The following is an 8,127-nucleotide window of genomic DNA, read 5'->3' on the forward strand; positions in this document are numbered from 1 at the left end:
TGAAAGTAAGTGAATTTAGAACTTGAGGCTTCTTGAAACTAGGAAATGTTCAAAGCATTTGAAATTCTAGAAATCCAAGATGGAATTGATTAATGATAAGAGATATAGAAGAAGTATAAAGAAAACTAATGTTTCCTGATGCATAATGTTCCATAGAGTTATAGTAATGCATGGCCAAGGAGTCTGAGGATAGGATGGGAAGTAGGACCTCTGGATTTTCCTTAATCATGGTAAATTTTGACATTTCTTTATCTTCTAGGATAGCACCTGTCGATCCAATTTATTTTCTCCCGTAGATGCAGGACTTTTACTATCAAAAAAAGGGGTATTGATTAGCTAGTCAGTCTAATAATTTTTAGAACTGGGATAATAACAAAGCAAACAGGTGAAATGTTATCTCACTGAAGTAATAGGGATGAGTACCCATAAATATCATGAAATGAATGCCTAAATTTTTTATACTGTTGTAGTTATACTGTTGTAGTTACACCTTTTATTGTAGTTATCATTGTTTTAAAAATATCATTTTGTTTTCACATAGGTAAGAACAGGTATGCCATAAAATTTATATTAGGATTGAAATTAACTGGCTACTGTATCCTCTGTATTCTGGCTGCCTTCACCCTCCAGAGAAACATTTGGAAATCTTATTTGCTCTTCCTAGCCTATTGATGCATAGGACACCTAATTAATATTGAGGTCAATAATACCATCTGTTGTTCCTCAGGAGTTAAGACCTAAGAACCATCCACACACAAGCATAAACCTCAGTCTGTGGCATCCAAAATAATTTTGAAGTTATCAGTACTCCCCTTTCAACAGAACATCATTCATGAGCAAGAGGGGGCATATAACTTCATGTGTATACAACAGTGGGGACCTGAACTACCTCATATAGATACAGCTGAGATGGGAAGTTGCTGAATTTCATTAAATATTGGCTGGAATGGAAAAGAAATAGGAGTGAATTTTTGTTATGTAATAGTTTGATAACATAATCCTTCTGGAAAGGGTCATTGCAGATGAAGAGCTTGGATGTGTCACAAAATCAAGGAGAACTGTGGTGTTGTATTGGTGAAAGTCATGATCTTTACTGAACACTGTGTCAAAATATCACACTTTGGTTTGGGAACAGTGTCTGTAATTAGAAGCTGCCGTTATGTGAACAACACATAATTGTGTCCTGTAGCAATTTCAAAGCTGAGCAGTGGGATAAAGTGTGGATGATGAAAAATACCTATCTGGGAGACTCTAGAGATGAGGAGAAAAGGTAGAGATATAAAATAAGCATGAAATGAAGAGTAAAGATTCTAGAGTTGGCATTAAATGGTTTAAAGAAGATATAGAGAAAAAAAGGGCTAGCTATGCCTATTTCGCCTCCTTAACTATATGCTTACCTGTACTGAATCCCAGCAATCTGTATTCAACTTTTGGAATGATTTATTGATTGCAATAATTGCACTTGCAATGCTCCTGGCCACTCTTACTTATGCAAGAAGTGTTCCATTTTCCTGAAATATTTGTCTGTTGATTCAGGAGAAAGCCAAACATAAACCCTTCCAAAACAGGGGAGAAGTATTGGCAAAATCCATGTACTGATTCTTTTTGGAAAGATGGGAAACTGGTATTTTTGGAGCACAATGATTTCCTGGCTCTCTAGCTGTCTGCCTGATGGATATGAGCAACAACAGCACCCTGTTAGAGTCATCCATATCAAGCAGCGCCTGCAAAGCTGCTTCACACATCCCTGCCATGCACCACATCCCAAAGCCTTGCTCTCCAGCTGGGGAAAAAGTGGAAACCAGAAGTTTGTTGAACTCCTGCCAGTTCGTGAAATAATACATTGGTGATAAATTAGCAAAGTCTGACCAACTTTTATCAACGTTTTTTTTCGGCCAGCTCTTATTTGCTCTCTCTTGTGAGCAACTGTATTGAAGGCAGAACTCAGTTCATGCCATGATTACAGTTAATCACTAAGACTTGTCCTTCTTCTCCATCTTTTACATAGGCATCTACTTCACAGCTGTTTAGCTAAGTGATTACAGTTTGAAGTTTGCAAGAGTGCATAAGGAGTCACGATATCTATGTTTATGCTGAAAAGTCTGCCTGAGCTGTTCTTATGGTAATAAGCTTATTCAGGTTTGCCAAGTAAGGGTAGTACTGACAGTACTTCTCTGAACTGAGCAGCAAATGTCTTATTTGGAGCATGAGAGCTTGCCCATGTCTCCTATCACTGAGATGCGTTAAGTACTGCCTGAAGAGTTGCAGCGGATTTCCAGAAAGGATTTTTCTAGGGTTGAAAGCTGGATGACAGTAATTTGCTATTATGGACTGTGGATGTTCACTGTCTGTCAGTGAGCAGGGCATTGCAAAGGTGCATGTGGACTAAAGATGCCTAGCACAATTTTTATCAGAGCTGAGAAGAAAAGAATTGGAGTCTGGTGTAATGCACCACTTCTCTCAAAGTACAATTTGTTTCAGTGTGTATCAGCTCTTCAGTCCCACTGTTGTGCTGAGCATAATCTGTTTGTTACTGCAGACAAAACCGGTGCTCTGAATCCTGAGGCTATGTGTGGTGTTAGTTTTTAGTGGTTGGGCCTGTTGGAAACTTGGATAATTTTTCATTTTCCAAATTAGCCCGGTCTGAGCTAATCCAGAATGGCTTAATGAGTAAGAGAATGGAGACAAAAGCCTAAGTAGAAACTTCGGTAGTGTGAGGGTGGACAAAGACACTGACAGAGGCTGCCCAGAGGGGTTGTTATTTAGTCTCCATCCTTGGAGATGCTCAAAACTTGACTGGACAGGGCGCTGACTGTGACTTATCAAAGGCTACACTCCAGCATGTGACTCAGGGCTGACTGATCCCAATTGGAGTCTTTCCAGCAGCTTCAGTGATGGTGGTTCAGGTCAGTGAGAGAAGATGACATACTGGTGGAGCCAAAATGTGACATGAGATCTAGAACATGTTGTAGAACTGGATCTAGGAGCAAAAGAACCAGGATAGCTGCTGGAAAGATGTATGCAACAGATTCAGAAGCAGATATCAATAGAAAAGCCAAAGGGAGCAGTCTTAACATTTCTCCCTGCTGTGCGCCCCTGTTGTAACAGAAGGTCTGGATTCTAGGTCTCTTCAATTTCCTTAGCCTCCTGGGACTCTTTAGTACTGGCTTCTGTGCTGCTCAGCACTTTTACTTTGCAGTTGATGAAGTACAAGAATTTTTAAAGTGAGCAGTTTAAGGAAATTTCCTGGGCAACAACTATATCTAATAGTATACTGGTATATGCTATAATGGTTGCTAGATTTTTGGTCCAGCCTTTAAGTTCTTGATTTACTGCTGATACAGAAAGGGGAGCTGAAGTTCTTATTTCATTCAAGCTCTACACTTTATTCAACAAGACTGTATATATGTTTACCAGTAACACTACATCTGTCTGTAGACACCTTTTAGAATTAAGGACATCAGATATTGACCTGATTCTAAAGTCTTATCATGGTTCTTATGTATTTTTTTGAGGACAGAGATCATCTTAAGTATCTCTTAGAGCTTCCAGGGGATCTACAGAGTATATGAGTCCATTTGTTTTCTTGTTGTGAGCACGCTTGTGAATACATGGGTGGTTTTATGCATTTTCTTCCCCCCAGGTAATGTGATTTATCTTATCTGTTTACAGAAGAAACGTACAAGTAAATGGTCTACTCTCTAACTAGCTTTGGTTTCTAAATGTGCATGATGAAACCATGGTAAATGAGTTGATGTCTTGTGTGGATTTCTACCCAGGTGTGCCTCTGGTGGAAATTGCTGGTCTCAGTTTATAGAAGGTTTATGAATCATGAACAACAGAATTAATTACTTTCTCATAAAGGTGCTTCTGAGAGAGTTATACTTCACTGAGGCAGCAGAAACTGTGAATTACTGTTCTTTAAGTTGAAAGTCTTAGAGAGAATGTGGACCTGATGATAATTCAACATGTTGAATAGTTTGGGGAGTGAAATGAGTTGGGCAAATGCAATACTGAAATGGAGTTCGGCACATGCAGATTTTATGCCTCACTCCTACACCAATATGAGACTAATAATATTTGTGCTGTAAGCTTGTAAGCAGACAGAGAGATCAGTGGCTATGAACTGTCAATATGATGCAGCAGCATGGAAAGGGCTGAAATGGCTATAGGATGCATACAATGAAGTATTGCCAATAGATATTAAGAAGGTATTGAATCACCTTGTACAGCACGGAGCAGCCATACAACCTGTGGCTTCCCATGTTTAAGGACTGGAAGGGATGCAGATTGAGGCACTGAAGATGAGGAGAGAAAAGGGGAGCATAAAAAGGAGAGGAGATCATACAAATTGTCTTGTTTAGCTCTGCAGAACAATAACTTGGAGGAAGACTATTTTTTACAAGATGCTAAGGGCAAATATTGGGAACTGGTAAGAGCAGTTTAGGTTAGAGGAATGAACTGGTATAAACTGAGCATGTAAATAATGGTCTGTAATTAAGGATATCTTTAATCATAGTCACAAGCCTTTGTGAGAGTGAATGGCACAAATGACCAGGATAATTTTAAGATGGAACGTGTAAATTTGAGAAAGGGATTCAGTGATGTGAAAGGAGAATGCCATTCCTTGGCCTGGCACACCACTCACAGACGGGGGTTCCTATATCCTGCTCTGTTTGGTGTGTTTCCCTCAAAATCTGTTCTGCGTAGTTTGTTCCAAACCAGTGGTGTTTTGTACCATCTATCATCTGTATCAGGACTAAGTGATGACATACTTTGTGAAACACAGAACGTGTGATTTGAAAGTTAATATCGTATTTGTTCAGTGTATTTGCATTTTTGTGCTTGATGCTAGTGGAAGTTACAGCCCTAGATTCCTCCTTTGCGGTCTATGATTCACCTTCAGTATAAATATTTCACATCAGCCTCATGTTTAATGATGCCGTTGGAAGGAGAAACACCTGGATTCTTCTACCAGGTGTTGTAGCTGGATCTTATGACTTGTGTGCATTGCTTTTATAGTCTCTATTAAAAATTAAAACATAGAAAATATGCCTAAATTTTTTCTGAACAGCCAATCTTGAAAATAATAATACTACCTTAGATTATTGTATAATTCCCACTTCTGCAATATTTGAATAACACCCTACAATATTCATGTGTACCTAGAGGACCCAGTGTATTGAAGAGATAAATGATGTGTTCAAGGTTACATGAGAGCCTGAGGAGGAAGAAAGCATGACTATGTCTGAGCATGCCTGGCTCTGGCTACTGGGCTGTTAGAAAGGATACTACCTGCTCAGAAGGGCTCTGCCTCTGGTCCTTTGACTCCTCTTGTGGAGTCATCTATAATTTTGGTTCTTGTGGAAGTTTCTCAGTTACGGAACTGTCATTCCTTTTTGTAGTTTTCATACATCCAGAAGACATGGCTCCTGCCTAGCTACATTTTCCTTTTCTTTGTACCAATCCCTTGTTCCCGTTTTGAGGAACCATGCTATGAACAGCATGATATCTGCCACTGAAATATTTACGTGCACTGTTTGCAGTGTTTTGTCTTTCCTCGGTGTTCCCATGGACCTTCTGATCAGTGAATGTATTGAGTATTCACAGAAATGGAGAGCAGAGAGGTGATGCAGAGCATGCTGCTAGCCTGCTGGGTGAATTTCGACTAACAGCATCATTTACTTGAATGGATATTTGTGAGAAGAATTATACTGAGATACCCCCCAAGCTCTATCGGTATTGATATCAGAATTATTTTGTGAAATGAGGTAACTAGAGGCCAATATAAAACTTGCACATTGAGAAAATTCTTGCTGCTTTCTTCTGAGATCATATTTTCTGTTGTTCAAAACTAGTTTCGTTTGTTTGTTTGTTTCTGTTTTTTTAAATAACTGAAACATACATTTACCGGTTTCCAAATGTCTCCTTAAAAAAGCATTAAATGATGATTATCTCCTTTTCTGCAATTTCGTGTAGTCAAACTACTAGCAAGCTACGCTTTTCCTTTCTCACTGTAAAAGCAGTGCTAGTTTTGTCTGGTGGAGGCTGAAAACAGGCAGAGTGCTTTGCGTGCTGTGTTGAGAACCACTGGAGAGATTCAGCTCATTACAGCTGTGATGAACTCGAGCTGGTAATGAAGCAGCGGCGGGTTTATTATGTTAGCATTAGTTTTCTGTTGCAGTCTGCTGATAGGTGTAGTTCAAATCCTTTAAATGAAAACAAAGTCTTTTAAACCCTGCTCTTTCAGCAATTCATTTAACAAGAAGGAGTGCTTTGAAATTAGTCCTTGGATATCGGTGTCTTCAATTTACGTTCTCGGTGCAGTTAGCACTTAATATGTCCCTTTCAGAAGCAGATTGTCACCGCAAAGTGTCTGTACACATTCTATCTAATTCATCCACGGAGGTCCCACTGCATTTCAATTGTGTCTTTTCTATTGCTTTTAGGAGCAAAGCTTGGGGTGCTGTACATTCTTGCCACCTTTTTCCACTTCACTGAAATCTTTCACTTGATTTAAAAAACCCTACACAACTAAATTGATTCAGTAAATCCCTTTTTCATGTACAGTAAGTGGTTTGGTGTAAGGCACAAAAATCTTTCTACTTTTACACTTCCTTTCATTTCATACAATTGTCCTTAGAAAAGTAAGTCTATAAATGAGGGGGAAAAAAAATACAGAGTGTAGCCAAGTTAGAAGGAAAAAGTTTTAACTAGCTTTTTTGTCAAGCTTCAAACAATGCTTTCTCTGATTCTGACTTTTTTTTTCTGGCCAGTGCCTGTTTACATTCAATCATCATTAGCTATATGTATTTATCAGGCTTTGCAGCTATCACTGGCCTATTTGATACTTCTCTTTTTAAACAAAAACACCCTCAGAAATTGATACCGTAGCCAAAATGGTATTCATAAAAAATTTAAGAAAGACCTCTCAGCGTTAAAAAAAAAAAAAAAAGAGAAAAAAAGATTTTTTATTTTTTTTTTGAAGGAGCTGAAAAGAAAAAGGTCTTGGAATTACAAGCAGTTAGACTTGGGTTTTTGCGTAATGACTCCTGGTATCCCACTGTGAGAAGACTTTCCCCAGCTTCTCGTCTGCATTCTTCCTCGTTCCCTGCGGGAGAATGAGTTGGATTTGTCTGCCATATTCACAGCAATCGAGGTGATCCAGGTTGAAAGAAAATCAATAAGATGTGTCCATTTATGCCTCACAAAGGAAGAAAGGTCTAAAGAACAGACATGGGACGTGATTCAAGCACTAGAGACTTAATAAGACTTCTACTTGTGTTTGAAGGGGATGGTAATTTATATTTTACTTTGAACTTTTTTTTTATGCTTCATAACTATTGGGATTCGGGCTGACATGGGAAGCAAGGAAAAGAAGGTTTGATGCTGTCTTAGAAGACCTAACCCATTTGGGAAGGCCATGCTCAAAAGTTCAAAAAATTTTGTTTTAGAAAAGATTAAAGGGACATCATATCATCATACTGATTTATCGCTATTGATAAAACTGGTTTAAAGTATTTTGGATTGGGGTACAATAAAAAAAAAGTCTTTCTTTCTTCGAGAACAGCTGCAAGTTTCTCATTATTGGCTCTCCTTTTTGTGTGTTTGATATCATTTTGCTTAGAAACAGAGGAGCACTCATAATAGAAACCCTGGTGCCACTTGAAGCTTTGTCAGGGCAGCTCCCCAAAAGTGGTTGTTGTTCTGCTTGATGTCTGTCATGTTAGCCATCAGGGTCCTGCTGTCCCAAGGGTGTACTCTGTCAGCCCTCAGCAAAAATGCTGGCTCTGCTTTAGCTTAGGTTGTTTTTTCAAGCCGTTCTTGTGGTGTACTTTTGCAAGTGAGATGTAAGCATGCTCTTATTCAGCAGGAATTAGGACCTGAGGGAGTTTAAGGAAAAAAAAAAACAACCCAAAAACTTGAAACAAACCAAGACAGGCTGCAGGCTTGGGTCTAGTTATAGCAATCTTTTTGCTGTAAATGACAAAAACAAAAGCAGCCCTTCTTACCAAAGGGGTAAATGACCACAAAAATTGTATTTCGGCAGGCCGTGAAATAAGTGCTTGCTGATCAGTGGGATGGTTTGATAGCGTGGGGGATGAGGAAATGTTCATTCTTTTTCTC

General features: G+C 38.9%; 1 long non-coding RNA gene across 1 annotated transcript in view; it reads left to right on the forward strand.

The window, feature by feature from the left end:
* Positions 1-7,564, forward strand: part of LOC107314629 — a 51,362-nt gene extending 43,798 nt beyond the window's left edge. The window contains exon 2 of the long non-coding RNA XR_001555535.1: positions 6,989-7,564. This is a non-coding gene — a long non-coding RNA (uncharacterized LOC107314629). The remainder of the gene's footprint in view (positions 1-6,988) is intronic.
* Positions 7,565-8,127: the final 563 nt, after the last annotated feature.

Source organism: Coturnix japonica, chromosome 5, assembly GCF_001577835.2.
Source record: "Coturnix japonica isolate 7356 chromosome 5, Coturnix japonica 2.1, whole genome shotgun sequence".
Classification (NCBI taxonomy): Eukaryota; Metazoa; Chordata; class Aves; order Galliformes; family Phasianidae; genus Coturnix; species Coturnix japonica.